This window comes from Rhinolophus sinicus, linkage group LG03, assembly GCF_036562045.2.
Source record: "Rhinolophus sinicus isolate RSC01 linkage group LG03, ASM3656204v1, whole genome shotgun sequence".
NCBI classification, from domain to species: domain Eukaryota; kingdom Metazoa; phylum Chordata; class Mammalia; order Chiroptera; family Rhinolophidae; genus Rhinolophus; species Rhinolophus sinicus.
Window position 1 is genome coordinate 146,337,748 of NC_133753.1, and position 19,099 is coordinate 146,356,846.

Sequence of the window (19,099 nt, forward strand, 5' to 3'; positions counted from 1 at the left end):
CAAGAAGCATTCTAAATAACAACCATCTCTACTCTGCCCATTTTCAAAAAGTAGAAGAATTATGTCTGGGTTTGGATGAAAAGAGAAATATTTGGAATTTGAATGAGTCATGCATTTTAAAACATTAACTGAAATTTAAAACTGAAACCCATGCAGAAGACACCGACTATTTAAAAACATCTATGATTCTTGGACTAATATTAGATTTTCTAGATCCACTTCTTAATAAATCTTCATCCCCAACACCAAATTTTCACAGAAGGGGAAAGAATGAAGTGGTTTATAAGAGAAAGCTTTTGGAAATCAGACACTCATCCTTTTTTTCTATCATTTAGCATGAGTCATGAAACCTATAATCATCAGTGATTGAGCAATTTATTTTGGATGACAGTGAAAATGAATTATAAATGTTAAATGTAGTATTTTTTTTTTCTCATAAAGACATGTTATCTGCATCTGAGCTAATCTGAGACAGCAGAGTTTCAATTTTATGCTGTTTACATGATGTACCTAATTTTGAAAGAGAACAGAAGAAAACAATCTGGTTTGGTTAAATTTTCTTCTTTTGACTTAGATTTGAAAAAAATGGATTTTGCCTCTAGGATATGGAAAGGTGTCTATTGTGGCAGCAAGAACCAAACCATAAAATATGTTTAAAGGAGATTATCTTTAATCACCATTTCTGTAGAATGATCATAACTCTCTCTAGAACAGTGATTGCTTGGCAATGCTTTTGAATCACCCGGAAAACTTTTAAGAGACCCCTATGCCTTAGTTCCGCTCCCAGAGATTCTTGTACGATTGGGTTCATGTTTACGATGGCATTCTCACGTGCTACCAAAATTGAGAAACTCTGTTCCAGAATGTATTGTTAAAACTTCGCTCATCATGTTCTAGCCACCCAAGTGGGAAGTTACAAGGTGCTTCATAATTCAAGTCACTGCATTTGTCTCAGTTACTTTCTGCTATAAGAGGAGAATAGAATCATTTCTGAGAACAGTGTGGAAGGTGAACTCTCAGCTATCAGAAATTTACAGAGCCAAGTTTATGGAACTCTAAATATTAATGGTTAGCCTGAATTCTGAGTCCATCACTTCTCTCTGTCTCTCTCTCTCTTTTACACACACACACACACACACACACACACACACACACACACAGAGCACAGATTTGATTAAGAATTGAAATGTAAACTCCTACACCAGAAGGAAGAAGAAAGATTAGTCAAGGGACAGAATGGTAAAAAATATCTTAAAACGGGATGTCTCTCGTTCAGGAAGTAGATGTATCCATATTTTCCTTCACCTCCCAGAGTTAAGTGGGGACAGACATTTAAACAAAGGGATAACGCAGGTGTTATGGGCAGCAGGTGCAGGATGGAGCAATGATCACAATGCCCCCCTCAACACCTCTGAGGTCCCAACCAGTAGTAAGAACTTTGGCACGTGCAGGATCTTGGTCTTGGCTGACTAGCCTAGCTTCTCTGGGTGCCATGGAGGGAAAGTTGTCCCCAGGGATTTGGGTCCATCCCTGAGCTTGGATTGGTCTGGATTGTCAATGGTGAATCTCTCTGAGTGACACAAGACAGATGCCACACCATTTTACTTAAACACAATTAAAATTGAGAAAAAGTGAAAGAAAGGTGGCAGAAAACCAATGTATAACAGTCAGGATGGTTTTGATACTGGTATTAAAGAATCTTGGAAGCTATTCCAATACGCTTCTTCCTTCAAGCTTAAATAGTCAACACCCTTATTATAAAAAGGCATCTGTTAAGCAAACTGACTTTGAAAGGTAGATGCAGATACACACATTGTTTCTACCACTAGTCTTCTAATTGTAAATACTTCTGAAATAGAAATAACTATAAATATTATCAAATTGTAAGGCAGCATACTGTTTTTCAGTATGAAGAGAAACCTCTCTTTTTGTATTAGCAAGGATAAAATCAGAGTTGATATGTTCCTGTTCTTTTTAAAAATATATGTATATATGTATGTATATATATACACGTGTATATATATACATATATATATATATATACACACATATATACGTATATATATATGTGTATATATATATGTATATATATAGTGATTTAATACTCTATAAATTGTTACTGGGCACTTGTGTGCCATGCTCAGTACTAACTTCAGGGATTACAATTATGAGTAAGATTTGATCCTTATGATAAACTGACAGTCCAGTGGGAGAAACAGGCACAGAACGAGCTGTGCAGTAGAGACTACACTGAAGGGATGCACAAAATCTGTGAGAGCATAGACTCAGAAGTGACCAGAAGAAAATGTACGTGTGTGTGTGTGTGTGTGTGTGTGTGTGTGTGTGTGTGTGAATATCCCCCAAGTGGTTTATAATTTGGTAGAGACACCTGAAACCTATATAACTTTACTAACCATTGTCACCCCCAATAAACTTTAATTTAAAAAAGATAGACTTTTAAAATAAACTCAGAAAAAAAAAATAATTTGGTAGAGAATGCCTAGAATGAGATCTATTTATTTGTCTCCCTCTTGAAGAAATCTTAGCACAACTTACTTTTGTTTTAAGACAGGCAGTTGCCCTGAGAATTGGAAGTGTAACCAGCAGCCTATGCTCACTCCGTCAGGCTCCGCAGACAGCTGTTAGGGTGCACTAACAAGCTCTCAGTAGGAACAGCTATTAGGCTTGATGTCAGAAGCCTCAACATAGACATAGTCGGTTAATTTTCAGATGACTCGTAAACATTAACCAGCTGGTGAATCTTGACTGTGACGTACACGTAAAATAGTGCATAACCTTATGCTGTCTTCAGCACTCTGCTCCACCTTCCTTTCTTGTCTGTTTTGTAATCACTCGTTTTCACTGGGTTCCTCAAATGCCTGGAAACAAAAAGTACAAAAACTTCAAAACAATGCCATGTCTCCGTGGGCTAATGATATAATAATTTTCAAACACTTTAAAGCCTTTTCTTCAGAACACGTTACTTAAAGCAAAATCTTATGTGGGAGAGAAATATACAAAGAAAATGAAAGAGGACACCTCTGGTTGAATGGGAGAGGTAGCTTCAAGGTCCATTGGTATGGATTCAATCCTAGTTCTCTAGCTGCTATCAATACTTCCTCTCCCTCCCAGGTTCCCAGCGGAGGCTCTTCACAGAAGCCCTTGGGTTCCTCAAGACACAGAAGATCACTCTTCTAAAGAGAACAGATTTTTCATGCAACACATACAATAATGTGTTTTGGGCTGTGCTTGACTGGAGTGGAGTGTCAGGCCCTCGCCCAGGTCCCCCCACAATGCTGCCGAGCTTCTGTTCCGTCACCAACCACGCACAAACATTGGCAAGTCCCTGAAACTTTCTGAACCATTTCCCCTCTCTACCAGTATATCCTGTGTGCCTTACAAGCTGTTTTAAGGACTTTTTTTAAAGATTGCAAAGTTAACTTGCAAACTTGAAGCACTATTCAAATATAAGGATTTCTGAAATTGTGTAACATTTTCCCTTGACTTCACTGGGGTAAAGTGAAAACAACTTTAGACCCAGAAAGGTCTGCATTTCAGTCTTTGACCTACAATTGCCCAAATATGTGACTTCGAGTCATTTCATTTTCCTGGACACTCAGTTTCCTCATTTTCAAAAATAGAGGTAGTAATACCAAACAGGCTCATCGTGGAAGTTAAAGAACAGCAAGACTAATGCCTGGTACATTTTAGGCATTAGCTAAATGTTCCTCAGATCCAAATGCCTGTATTTTAAAATGAGCCACTTCACCTCTTTGTGGTATGGATTTTATATCACAGCACTTCACTGTAGCAAATATATTACCAATTGTCTCACCTGAAAAATGGTGCTATATAAATGCAAATTTACTTACTCACTGCAATCTCACATACTCATCAGTATATGCCTCCTCACATCTTTCTCTCTTAAAAGCTATTACATCCACTTCTTTGCTCTGTACAGCAATTGCCTTTAGAATTTAACGAGAAAAATTATTCATTTCTGAGCTTTTTTTTCTTTTTGATAGAAAAAGCTCATTTGGTCAAAGGTGACTTGATGAAAGTTTACAGTTAGATTGAAATGTAGAAATTATTATATTTTCTCTAAAACTAAAATAATATTTACTGTTTTTTCTCTTAAATCATTATTTTTAACAATATATTTAAATATTTTCTATTATATGTGACATTCCTGTATTTTCTATATCTTATTGAAAATAGACCATTGTGAGAATCTTAGAAAAAGGAACACAGAAACCACAGAAAGACACCCTGCTATCTAGCTTTGTTTTTGTTTGACGACTATTTTTAAAATCTTGAAATGTGTAAAATAAGTATCTTGCCTAATCTTTGTATGTTTTGTTACTTCCAATAAGAAATTAGATTTCACATCTGTGTCTGTTTTCAGAATACATCATTTTTTTAATTTTTTTAATTTTTTAACAGACGTGAAAATCAGAAAACGAAGGGATCAGAAATCTGTAGAGAATGAGTCTGTGGTTGGGAGTGTGGATGGGAAGCGTGGTGGATTTATGGTAGATCCTTGATATGGTAGAGGTTTAACCAGTTCGAGCCACCTCTCACTGCCCCATTTTAGTTATAATAGGACTGAGACAATCTCATCTGAGAAACTCATTGACTCTTCCAAACCAGAAAGAACTTATTGATTTAACAAGTTTGCTATCTTATTCCACTAAAATAGTGTGATCTTAATTCTAATTCAATTAAAATCAGTGACTGTTTATTGAAAGCTTGTCTTATTAGTTCTGCGTGGGAGAAGAGAGAATTCTTATTCCAACCTACATACAGATGCTGAGTTAATGAGACAAAACATGGATTTGGTATCATTCATAATTTCTGGGGACCATTCCAGCAATCATAATAATCCTAAAGTTGGCGAAACAGTGCATTAAATGCCACATAGTACAACAGCAACAACAAAAATTGCTGTATGCAGCTACAAAGGTGAGTCGACTGAAAATGCTAATAACATATAGGGAAGTAAGTCCACTTCCTTGGCAGGGACTTTGTCATGCATACATCGTTGTTTTTACAATGAAGTTCCGTGGAATAGTCATCACTAAAAAGGACACAGATCTCTTCTTCATTCATTCTTGGAGAAGGTAATGAAGTAGGTAGGCATCAGAATTATCTGCAGCCTTTTGAAAACAAACCTCCCTGAAGCCGCCCTCTCTACGTGGAAGTGGAGACATAGCACTGAAACGTGCTTCGGTGCATCACTGCTCCCCAGGTGATGGTAACGTACTCCTGCCCCCACCCACCTCACTAAAGCTATTTCATTGAACACTGCTGAGGGTTTAAACTACTGTTTGGTTCTCTTTGGTTTCAGAACTTAGAATATCCTCCCAGGTCCAATATCCATTTTTTGGAAAAAAGCAAAACAAGATGATTCAACATGGTTTAAATTTGTATTTCCTTTTAAAGGTAAAAAGAGACGACTACTACACACCGGTTGTTTTAATTGTTGGCTTACTATTTATGCCTCGCTGGATTCTGAGTAAGCAGTCAAGACCAGAGAGAATCGCTTTCTCAATTCCAAATTCCCAGAATCGACACTCTCATACCTGGATTTGGTCATGAGTCCATCTGATCCAGTTGTGCAATTGTGATTGGAGTGGAAAAGGTTCGCCCCTATGGACCTCACTACTCAGAGAAAGTGAGAAAAGTGGCTGGGCAGACACTCTGAAACACTGTCTACTACTTGTTATTCCTCCAGAGATATCTGTAGGGCAGTCCTATCATTTTTTAACACTCTACCTTCTTCCAGAATGAATTTTAAATGGTGTAGAAAATGGTCATATGAGCAGAAAAGGGCAATTAGAATTGTTGTGAAAATAGATTTTTATGAACTAATAATTCAATATAAAGAAAAAAAAGAGATTACTCTTTCAAGCTCCTAGGTAATTAGTTAATGCAGTTACATGCAAAATTTTCATCTGAGTTCTTCAGCAGCCAAGATAACAGGAAAACCTGATAGATTATGAGTTCTCTTGTGCAACAAAAATTTTTTTTTGATAAAAGGAAAGACAATTTTTTTCCAGGCACTGAACTCTAGAAAGAATTCATAAATTAGGTACTTGCTTAAGAGATACCACATGAAATAATACAAAACGACTTCCATTATAGTTTAACAAATCAATCTTCAAATAGATGTTTCCATTTCATCTTTCTGTGGAAGCTGAAGGAATAACATTAAACTTTAACTCAATAAACTTATGAGGGTAAAAGATTAATGTGGCTCTGTCTGAAAATACCTCTGGGAACTCCTAAGTTTTATATCACAACTTGCTCTGATGTCTGCACCAGGCCTCAGCTAGTCTGGAAGGATAGGCTGAGTGAGAGGTGTGTAGTAATTTTCTAAACATATATAAATATAATATTACATCTTCTAATTATTTTAAATAATAATTTTATTATAGCAGTATGCAAACATTGTGGATAATTAGAAAAACAACAACAATGACAACACCTTAACACTGCCACCACCCAGCGATGACCACCATAAATTCTTTGGCGTAATTTTCTAGATGTTTCTGCAAGTTTTTTTTTTTTTTTTTTGCCAACTTGCATTTGCATGTATTTTTCCCCCCAGTTAACAAACTCCATTTTTCCCTTTCTATAAATTTTCATCTCATCTAATACTGAAACCAAATTCAAATTTACCTAACTGTTCCTAAAACATGTTCACAGTAGGTTTGTCCAAACCAGGATTCAAGAAGAGTCATTGTATCTGGTTATTAAGTTCCTTAGGTCTCTTTTAATCAGGCACAATCATTTTTTATGACCTCAGTTTGTTCAAGGGACAGGGCCAGTAGTTCTGCCTTTTAAATTTGTCTGGTTATTCAAATAATCTAGTTGGAGGTGGTGAGATTGGAAAATCAAGGGACCCAGAGGCCATCTCCCATGGGTTCTAGTCTAGGCCATGGCAAAGCACTGGTGTATGTGACCACTGCTCAGGAAGATTCTGGCAGGAGCTGAAGAAGATTCTAAATCCCAGACAGGTTAATCTGGGCACTGGATGGCTGGGGGGGTGGGGGGATTCCCCTCTCATGTGTTTCTAACTAAGAAATTGCAGTCAGAGGAAAGGAATGGGGAGCAGTCCGTGGGCTAGGACTCAAGCACAAACTAAAATCAGGAGCAGTCACTCAGTATTGTCTTAGATGCAAGCAAGAGGGGCCCCTTCTGGGAAGGGCTATGCTCTGGTCTTCTCCAGCCATGCACCTCCCAATGGGGTGAGGTTTCTCTGGGGCCGAGGGCTACTCCCTTTGTTCTGGACCAGGCTGGAGATGCATGGATGCTGGAATTTTCTGTGAAATGGCCTCAAACACTTTTTGAAGGGTCTTAGCAGACCTCTCTGCAGGTGTGACATCCTGGGAGATCCCCCTGAGCCAACAATGTATACAACCCTAGGCCTGGGGCCTGGCCATGGGATGACTTTGCAGGATTGTGGATGGAGCTGGGACCAGAGGGCTACGGTGTTCACATGTGAACTCAGGAGACATCTTGAGATTTGGGAAGGAGCTGGGGATAGGGTGGTAGGGTGCAGAGCCTGAACCACCTCACCCTATACTGCCACATTCCAGCTGGGAACTCTGAGGAATCTAAGAGTTCTAAGTTTTAACCTGGCCTTTCAGCTTATTAAGGTGACTTTGTCAAGGCAGGAGGCTAGGACACTTTATTTAACAATATTTTCTCTTCATGTATAATGTTTAAGTACTCAGTCAAATGTAGAGGGCCTCCATTTATACATTTGCCCCAGGTCTGCAATCACTAGGGGTGACCCTGCAGCTACTTCTCGCTGAGAGAAGCACTCCTTAGAGAAATAACAAAATTTCCTATTCCTTTGCTTAAAGTGCTTGGCGTCAACTAATCTACCTCTGGAGCCCACTGTTTCTGAATGAGCTGAGCATGAGCTTTAGAAGTCAACTGAATGAAGGAGAATCCTTGACAGCTCCCATGTTCCTGTCTGAGACCATCATTATGGAGCCATTAATGAATAAAACTCAGTATAATAAACCAGTTCAGGAATTATTTCATCTCCCAGTGCTTCTCCTGCTCAACTTTAAACCATTGTACTATCTTTTCCCACCTCCACTGGTACAGTATCAGGATAAATATAAAGAAAATTGCTATTAATTTCATTGAGTTAATGTTCTTTGTAATGGACATATATTGGAAGTATAAAAATGTTATTATTGCCACTATTATGAATATATTTCAATGTTTTTGCCTTCCATTAAAAGCTATACTAAAAGCTGACTGAAGACTGATTTTAGGAGAAACAATATATAGCTAACACAAATCAAATGAATGTTTAGGAAATCATATACTAGAGAAATGCTTTTGCAAATGAGAAGGGGGAAAATGCACATTTCTATCTTGTCAACTATGCCCTAGTGAAAGCGAAATGAAATATTCTTACTTTCATAAGCAGCAAAGTTTTTTTTTTTTTTTTTTCCAACCCAAATTACACATCTCAGCCATATCAGAGACACTTCTTGTAATAATTTTGTAAGGAAAAAGGATCATGTGCCAGCAAAATTCAATCCTTAGTTTGAAATGTATTTATACATTATAAGTGAGATCAAAACAAAATGACTCAGGGAATGGCAGGAAAGTTTCCTTTGAAGTGTTCTGAGACTAAGAGAAGCCCCAATGCCCAGATGGAAGTGCCATTTGCTTTCTATTTTCCATCTCTCTCTCTCTCTCTCTGCCTTTCTCTCTCCTAAGAGAAACTATTGCAGAGGTCCTCAGACAGATATTTCATAGGAAGGCTCATAAGTGAAAACATCCGAACCTTGGGAACCTGATCTCCGTTACCAATTCTACTTTTCCAAAACGGCATTTAAAGACATCATTGTTTGTTCCCAGTGACTAGTTAATTGCATTTTGATTTGGTAATTGCAAACAGATTCCAGTCTCTCAGCTTTTCTACAAGCATAACAATCTTTAATACGATGGAACCAGAGTTATATTCACAAATTCCCAAAGAGGTTTATATTAGATTCACAGATGATTTTCTGTTCTATTGTCAATGTTAGATCTGGAAACTTATTTTTCTATATATTTTTAGCTTATAACAATAGTTATTATTGATTCAACATTCATGTGTACTATTGGGAAATTGTTCAAAGATGGTGGCAGAAAATACCACCAAAAAATGCTCATATTATCTCATTTCACACTATAGATTATTCACATTTTTGTGCATTCCAGACCTAGAGAGAGGATACCCACAGGAAATGGAAGAGTTTTCTTCCTGAATTGGAAAGATAGGGGAATTATGAGCTGTCTTTGAAAACTCTACTTCTTTTAAGAGGGCAACTGATCATCATATTTTTTTTTTCATCTCTATACTGGAGATACAGATTATTAGTTGAATTAGTAGGGTTCTGAGCAAGATGAAACCAATGATAAAAGTAAAGGGCTCTTCACAGCAATAAAGACAATGAACTACTGATAACATGCAACAAAATGGAGCAGTCTCACAGACATATTAAGTGAAGAACTACACATAAAAGCCTACATACTATATGATTCATTATATGAAGTTCATGAACAGGCAAAATTGTTGAAGTCATAATAGTGGTTATTTCCAGGGGTGAGGGTTGGACCTGCCTGGGAGAGAGCATGAAGGAGACTCCTAGGGTAGGGAAATGTTCTATAGCTCTATCTAGATGGTACCCACCCAGGTCTGTACATAAATACAAAGGCATCAAACTGTATAATCCTAAGATTAGAGCATCTTATGTACTTTACCGTATGCATCTTTGACCTCAATTTAAAAATAAAGAGTCCAAAAGGCAAGATTTAATTTGTCTCCTCCCTCTAGTTCTTGTTTTATTTTATTTTATTTAGCTTCCTTCATTTCTTTTTCTCTTCAATCTCAAATAGAAGCTCATGGTAGTTTGAAGAATCATTTGAGTTCATGAGAGAACAAACTGTATTCAAATCTTATTATGTTTGGCTTGAATTCAAACCAAATTCAAAATTTCCTTAAGGATGCAAGCATAAAGACATAATGAAATTAGCTAACATTTGTTTATCATTTTATAGTTTGCAGAGCCTTCCCATGTTCATTATCTCATTTGGTTATGAAACAACACTATAAAGTACAGATCTATGCCCTCATTTTATAAATTAAAAAAACACGCTTGGAAAGTTAAAATGAGTTGACAAAGTGTGCACAGTCAATACGTGGAAGAGCCCTTATTTAAACCTAGATTTATGATTCTAATTCAGGAGATCTATGAACTTGGATAGGAAAACCAATTTATATCTTTATTTTATAACTTCTGGAGGCTTTGAAGTCTGAGATCAAGGTGCTGGCATGCTGGCAGATTTGGTGTCTAGTGAGGACCACTTGCCAGCTTGCACATAGCTGCCTTCTGTGTTCTCACATGGCAGAGACAGAGAGAGAGAAAAAGACAGAGAGAGAGGGATTCTCTCATGGAGATCCCTCCCTCGCGACCTCATTTAAACCCAATTACTTCCAAAGGCCCCACCTCCAAGTACTATCACATTAGAGATTAAAGCTTCAACATATGAATTTTGGAGGGGCACAGTCAGTTCATAACAGTCACCAATAGAAACAGCAGATATTTTCATATCACTGTACAGTTGTAAATGTATCATTTACATACACGACTACTTTAAAATCACTGCTGAAGCACATATGATTGAAGCCTTTCTGCTTACAGATACTCATGGGAACTATTTGGGCACTCGATGCTTTGTAGTTCAGTCAACATGGTGACATTGAGGGCTCCCGCTCTGGTAATCCAGTCACCTTGGTTACTTTCCAGAACTTCACACGTGTAATCGTTGGTGGCCCATACTTGGAAGGAAGTGAATTAAAGACCACTCCATAACTAATTTTCTCATTCTAGCCTTTACACTATGTCTTTAAAATACAACATGTAACAATGAATTTCCTGTATTTTAAATATCTCGTTAGGTATTCAGTACATTAATAAAACAACTCATATAGTACTGTATTACATTTTAAAGTATTCTGATAACTACATTTCGTTATATTTAATTTCCTTTGTGGTAGTACTTTGTTTTATGCAGTAAAAACACTCTACTGAGAAGGTATCCGTAGACTTCACTAGACTACCAATGGGAACCATGGTCCAAAATACTAAGAATTTTGCTTTAGACCCATGCTTTTTTCACTATGTGATCATTTCATGATGTTTAAGAATGATAGGAATAAATTTATAAAAAACTCTGCTCAAAAAAGAAGTAAAAATTGATGATCTGTATCACTCATTTTCTCTAGCTATTTCCCCAAAACTAGGTGAAATGTTTTAACTCTTTTTTTTTTCCTTCTAGTTATCTGTAGCCCAAGCCAAGCATATCCAGTATTGCAACTTGCCTCCACAATATTTGGAGGTGCAATCGTTAAGCATGTGTAAGTTTTATGTGTCTAAGTGTCTAATATTAGTTGGCATAACCAAATAAAATTGATGTACTCTGCCTTCACCAGGCCTAGTTCTTTGCTAACTAATAGTTTTATTACTTCCAACAGCCTAGAAATGGCAAAGCCATAGTTTATTATCAGCCTAGGACTGTGAACACTGCATAAGGTCTTGACATCTATGAGTATACTGACGAGTGTGGTGCCATCAACAGGTAAATGTTCTATCAATACATTGAAGAATTGTGTGATTAGATAAAAAGTTTGCCATCCATTACCAACTCTTACACATTAATGCAACAAATATAATAACAATGTAATTATTCTGTATTTTTTAATGTAAGAAATGCAAAGTATTTTTTTAAAAGAATCAAATTTTCCCCAATTATACATGAGTACTGACACTTAAGTTTGCGAACTTGTTGCAACGATGTTGCTAACCTTTTTTTGACATCAGAGGGATTATTTACTATGAATTTGTACCAATTGGACAAACAGTTAACCAAGTTTACTATTTGGAAGTGCTGAAAAGGCTGCATGAAAAAGACAAAAACACCTGAACTTTTTGCCCACAATTCACAGCTCTTGCATCACAACAATGCACCAGCTCACACAGCACTGTCTGTGAGGGAGTTTTTAGCCAGTAAACAAATAACTGTTTGGAACACCCTCCTTACTCACCTGATCTGGCCCCCAGTGACTTCTTTCTTTACCCAGAGATAAAGGAAATATAGAAAGGTAGACATTTTTGTGACATTCAGGACATCAAAGGTAATATGACGACAGCTCTGAGGGCCATTCCAGAAAAAGAGTTCCAAAATTGCATTCAAAGGTGGACTAGGTGCTGGCTTTGGTGCATAGCTTCCCAAGGAGAGTACTTAGAAGGTGACCATAGTGATATTTGGCAATGAGGTATGTAGCACTTTTTCTAGGATGAATTTGCAAACTTAATTGTCCAAACTTGTATGATGAAAATGAAAACAAAAGTGGTTAATCTGTTTGTATAAAAGTGTCTATCTAAAAATAAAGGTGAAAAAACTAGCAGCAGGTGCCCAAATGCTTAACTCCACATTTTTTTCTTTTCATTTTATTGAAGTAAAAAACAATTACATGTATTGGGCACTTGCAAAAGATTAAAATACATTTACACTGAAATACTGTCTTAAAAATAAAAAGAAAACCACAAGTATATTGCCACTTAATTATTCCCTATTTTTCATGCTAGAGAAATGTTGGGGTTGAAAGTGTGGAGTTTGAAGCCTTACTAAATCCTAGCTAAGCCAGCTTCTAGCTATGTGATTTTTCGTTTTGTCAGTGTAAAGATAATATTAGTAAGTCTCTCTTAGAACTTTGTGCACAGACAGCAAGTATTCAGCAATGTTAACTACTGAAAACCACTCAAATCTTTTGAAAATGGATGCAGATAAAAATTAGGTTTAATTTTAGTTCCACATATAAATGAAAAATTTATATGGGGTCTTATATATATGTATTTTGTAATTAATCCTTCTAAATAGAGGGCCAGATGGTTAAAACTAGGTTCTGAATTCATTGGATAAAATACTTAAAATATTAGATTTCCACAATGGAAGATATGTTTACAAAAGTCTTTGAAACTCTGATCATTTCACTATTCAAAACAAATCTTAAAGTCACAAGTAACCAAAAATATACGATCTATTTTGTCTATCCGTAAGAAGTCATTTGGTCATTGTGGATATTACAAGTAAAATCACCTTACCATTGAATTAGTTTCTTATGACCCCCCAAATGCCCTATAACGACCAACCACAAATCCTCAGTGGCATAGAACAATGAGCATCGGTTGCTCACACATCTGGGGTCTGCAGCTAAGCATCTCTGTGATGTAGGCAGGATTCACATGCAATGTCTGGGAGTTGGTTGGCTAATGGCTGATCTAGGATGGCTGTGGCCAGGTTAACTGGGATAACTCAATTCTACTCTGCCTGGATCTTATCATGCAGGTTAGCTCAGATGTGTTGTCATGGTGATGAAAGAGGGAAAAAGCACAAGCAGAAATATGCAAACACCTTTCCAAATCTCTGCTTGGTCATATCTTATAAATCCTATCAGCCAAAGTGAGCCACATGGCCGAGCTCTGAATCAATAGGCAAGGAAATATCCTTTGCCTCCATATGGCAAAAGCTGCAGAGTCATGTGGCAAAGTATATGGACCAAGGAAGAGTAGGTGAAGAACTGAGATCATTAATGCTATAAGTCTACCATACTCATGTTCATGTACATCTTTAACACAGAGTGTACTAGGTTAATATAATTTACAACTTGGACCAGTAACTTTCATGCATCATAATATATTAATGTATGCATGTTTCACCCTTTCAATACCACTTTGTGTTGCCTTCTCCCTTTCCTGCACTTATCAGTATTTCCCACAAGTTGTCTTACCCAAGTTACTGCTTCCATTTATCCTTTACACCTAGAACAAATATAAATTTTGTTCACAAACAAATAATACTATATACATATATTTCTCTTTGTTGCAGCATTTCTTTCTTGACTGCAATTGAAACATTTAAATTTTGCACAAGTCAAATTTAAGTGCATCTAAAATCCAAATTTATAATGAGTATCTAAAGCCAAATATATCTTCTGAAGGTTTTCACTGTTATGAAAAAGAGTCCTGATACCTGGTTTATAGTAGTCTCTCTTCATCACAATTGTCACTTATATTTATGTTCTTCTATAAATACCTCAAATCTATCTAGAACCTGGTCCACAGCTGACTTCTGCAACATCGCCACGGCTCTTGTGCATGATGGCCTAGCTATCAACACTTTCACTTGTAAATTATACATGAATAATACAGATCCTTGTGTTTGTGGCATATTCCAGCCAACAGTTTATACTATTTCCCTCTACATGGGGAAAGTCAGGAATTTCCTTACATCTAAACTTTACATCATGGTCTTTCATCACGGCATTGATGACTTGCCTAGTGACTTTATAATGAAGATGCCCACAATAAAATCCTGAAAGAGGAACTTGATAACTTCTCTGAACTTCATTCTGATGTTGAATTATGATCATGGTTTTGAGATTGGTCCTTTCTCCCACAAATAATCTTTTTCTTCTTCTTTCCTTGGGACACTCGAGACCATTTAGATCTTTTGTTCTCTGTACTTGGTACATCATTAATCAGTCAAATCTCACTAAAAATATGTTCGCCTCCAAGAAATGTCTTGCAGAGAGAGTGCTGACAGTAAAAGCCAAGTTTTCCAGAAATATCAAATGTATATGTTTACATTACAGATTGTAGTAAAAAAACAGAGCTTCGTACACTTGGTTAGAGTTTAAATTGATACAAACTAATGACAGAAAACAAAGTATGACATTTGACAGCCTTTGTTATTTTTTGCCTTCTTCATCTCTTCTATTTTGCTCTCATTGGTGTCTGTAAATGAGTTCTTAATATTTTGTGTATTAATGCCAGGAGAAAATATGTGTATTTGTATTTATTCTCTTCTTTGCTAAGCCATTTTTTTCCCGTTTTCCCCATATAGGTCACAGTTCTTCCACTCCTCCACTGCACTGCACACTCTTTAATTCTTCATTTCTCATGGTTTTTGAAAGAACTCTCTTTGACCTTTTATATTTGTTCTTTTGTTTTTTCAGGCTGCCATGGAAAGCAGCCCTGTTGGCTTATAAAATGTTAAACCTTACCTTTTCTGTTTCAGATAAATTTAATTAAAAGTTTCACTCTAGACTAGAAAAATGAAAACAAAAAATTATTTTACGTATGTCTAATTCATATGTATGGCATTTATTTAATTTTTCCTCAGACTTAATTTTGTTGTAAAATGGCCTGCCTCCTGTAAGAAATTTTTAATAAAACGTGCTTTTGAAAGACAACTAAGAGCAGTTACAGATAGATATAGTGACCTCACTTGCCTTAACATAAAAGACTGTTCAGAAACTCACAAAAGAGGAAAGGCGGGTAACAGTAAGAGGGGAGCAAATGACTCAGAGGTGTTATCAGCTATTTGCTTTTTTAGTCTGAAGGGCCAAATGATTTAGTCCAGAACACTGATTCCCTAATAAATAATAACAGCGTATTTGAAACTTGAAAATAAGCTATGATTCCCATGCTCAATTGTGTGGTGACATAGGCACTACCAAAATTTGGATGGAAGTATAAATTTCCTGTTCAAATATCTAACCATTTCTTTGATAAATATTATTTATAATAATACGAGGTTGCCCTGGTGGTTTCATATTGGTTTTTCCAGCCTTATTCTTTTTTGAAATAACAAATAAGCTTTAACTTTTTCTTAAAATAAAGGTAATATATGTTCATTGTAGCAATTTGCGGTATTCAAAGTAGAATATTAAGATAAATCTGGGGTATTCAGAATAAAATAATAAAGGAAAAATTAGCATAATTCTAACAACCAAAGATAATCACAATTTGTATTTCAGTTATTTTTTAAACTCTTTACACCTCTTACTATGTAACCCATGAGCACCTAAAACTCAATCCAAATTGAACTTACTCTGTACTGAGTATCTGTTAAATATCAGGCATTACACTAAACAAACTAAGTTTGTGTCCTACTGACTCTTACAGTCTAATGGCAGAGTAATAAGCAAATTTTTAAACCTACTTGTATAAGTGTCATCTTTCCTCCCAAACTTACTGCTCTTCATGTTGGGAGACACTCAAGAACCTTTCCTCTTTCTCATATCCCTCATCCAGTCAGTCCTCCAGTTCAATAGCTATCTCCTGAACAGCTCCCATATCTGAAAGCTCTCCATCCTCCACACCCTCTATTTTGATTCAAAACTCATCGACTCTTGCTTAAACTATTACAATAATTTCCTAAATATGCTCCATACCTTCAGACTGTGGTTCCTAAAACACAAATCTGGTCTTATTACTCTCCTCCTCTAGATCAGTTTTTGTTTTGTTTTGTCTTAATGAGAAGATACTGAAATTATAGTACTTCTTAAATCTTTGATTATAAGATACAGATAAGAGAGAAACAACATTCTGCTATGGTTCTTTCTACCCAATAAAGAAAGGACAAACGTATGACTATGTAGTGGAATTTTTTTTGGTAGCCTCACCTTTTATGATATTCTTGGTCCATAATATTCTTCTTGTGTGTAAATTACCTGAGAAAAATGTGAAGTTGGAGCTAAGATAATAAATACAATGAAGGAAGGAAGGAAGGAAGGAAGGAAGGAAGGAAGGAAGGAAGGAAGGAAGGAAGGAAGGAAGGAAGGGAAGGAAAGTAGAAAGGAAGGAAGGAAAGAAAGAAGGAAGGAAGAATAAATAAAGAAGTCTGTAATATAGAAAAAATCAGAAGAAAAGGTAACAAGGAATCAAAAAGTAAGCCTTAAGACCCAGGACTTAACATAAGTAGAACAATGGGGGGTTTTTAGATTAAGAAAATAATCTATGCTATTAAGAAACAAATGAAATAACCATAACTTTTATAAAATGAAGACTTAAAATCATGTATAGTATATACCCTGGCATGGAATATTCCTTTCCTCACCTAAAATTTGTTACTCTTTTTAATATGCAGCATAGCCTTGTAAGCATATCTACATATTTCCACTTAAGCAATAACAAAATTTTACAAACCTGACAGAAAAGGAATGTGGGACTGGCTTACCTAACTCAAGGGAGGGGGTGATATACTGGAGTCAGACAAACATGTGTTCAAATCTTGACTCTGCCACTTACAGCTAATGAGACTCCACAAGTTATTTAATTACTCTGAATGCCAACATCTTCATACAGAAAACCAGAACAGTAATATCTATCTTACAGGAATGTTACAAGATTAGGAAATGCTGTATACTATATATTTGGCACTTTTCTTAATAAATCATACATACTGTCAGGATTACCAGAGTCATTGACAATGCTAGAACCAAGGCAAAGTAATCTCATATCCAAACCAAAGCAATCATGGGGTTTGGTCTAAATTAGGTTATCAGAAAAGAAAGAAATATTGTCAGAAGATTCTAGGTAGAAATTACAATGTTGTGAAATACTTTAAATTAATTATTAAAGCCCTTCAGTATATGTTCTTTACAGAGGAAATGGGATTTTCAACATTTATCCTGTGAAATGCTACCACTTTTCTGTTTTGCATTGTTTGTAGAAGTAGATTGCTGAGAGAAGCCCTGGGAGAAAAGCATAGAGTATCCGTTTCGTTGCGAATAGGCCAAACACTGTATTTGAAAGAACTCTACTAAAGTGTTGAAAGCATGGACTTCAGTGATTCATGCTTGGCATAATAGCTTAGGTCACTTAGAGGTGTTTTGCAACCTGTATTTTGGCAGTACTATAACTTCCAACTTCATTCAAAGCTCCAGAGAAAAAAATATATCCTAACCAAAAACAATAAAAAGAAAAAAAGAAAGAGGAGAAAACATTTTCCCAGTAAACACTGAGTGAACAGAACACTGATCTGTTCACTCAGTGTTTATAAGGAACCCACTAAGCTCATCGCTCATCCAAAAAGTGTGTATTAGAACACCAGGTATTTAGTTTCCAAAACATGCTGTACTTGGCTCTTCCACCTTTAAGAAATATCATGTAGCAGCCAGCATGCAATCCAGGTGAAGGACAAAATGTGCACAGAACCATCAATTTTCTTTCAAACTGGCTGAAAGTGCAGAGGTTGACTTGATGGGTTTTTTTAGGCTGTGAATTCCCCAACAATCTCTTAGCTTTTCCTTGTTAAGGAAGTGAATTCTGTGTGTGAGAACAAAACCCAGTACTCATTTTGGCCAGGGCACAGTTCCACATCCAAAGAAGCCTGCACTGGCCAAGACCAGTAATGTTGTTAATATACATGCACCTTCCAGTGGCGTTAGTTACAGAGTTCAGAATTGAAATTTGGGGCACTTTGGAGAAAGTGTAGAACTAGATAACTTGAGACCCTGTTTTTCTAAAAGTTAACGTTTAAGAAGTTATTTGGTACATATGAATACATGATGATCTGCAAAAATTTAACCCCAAGGATGTATTTCTTATCTTTAGTTTCATTTTTGCTTGCTTCTTTTACTAGGTGTACCCAGATAAATATTAGTGAATGTATTGAGACCTTTTGTCAAGAATATTTAGCATTTTGTTGCTAGCATTCAGTAAGTGAATATTCCTAATGATCCGTCATATACTAAGTCATTGATAAAAATGCTAATCAGAAGAATATTTGATAAATAATCCTGCATCTCGCAATAAAGTATCCCTCTAACAATCATATACATTCATTAAATCAATCCCATTTTGGTACATTTGATCAGTTATGAATCCATCAAACTGTCAATGATTTCAAGTAATATTTCCCCCATTGTCCAATGAGACATTATGAGAGAACTTAATAAAATCCAGATACACTAAGTTTACAGCATTTCTGGATCTAGTAGATGAGTAACCCCACCCGTGAATAAAAAGAAGTTTGTGCAAGGTGACTTATATTTAGTCAACTCAGTCTGGGTCTTTGTGATCTTCAGTTTCTGTTCCATTTGCTCAAGAACTATTCACTTTTAATGCCTTTAAAAAATAGCTTTTTAAAGATATAATTTACAAACCATAAAATTCACCTCTTTAAATTGTATACTTCAATAGTTTTTGCATGTTTCCAAAGTTATACAACCATC

At 36.1% G+C, this 19,099-nt stretch overlaps 1 long non-coding RNA gene across 1 annotated transcript in view; it reads right to left on the reverse strand.

Annotated features, from left to right (window-relative positions):
• Window positions 1-2,570: 2,570 nt before the first annotated feature.
• Window positions 2,571-19,099, reverse strand: part of LOC141570418 (uncharacterized) — a 52,272-nt gene continuing 35,743 nt past the window's right edge. The window contains exon 3 of the long non-coding RNA XR_012494424.1: window positions 2,571-2,879. This is a non-coding gene — a long non-coding RNA (uncharacterized LOC141570418). The remainder of the gene's footprint in view (window positions 2,880-19,099) is intronic.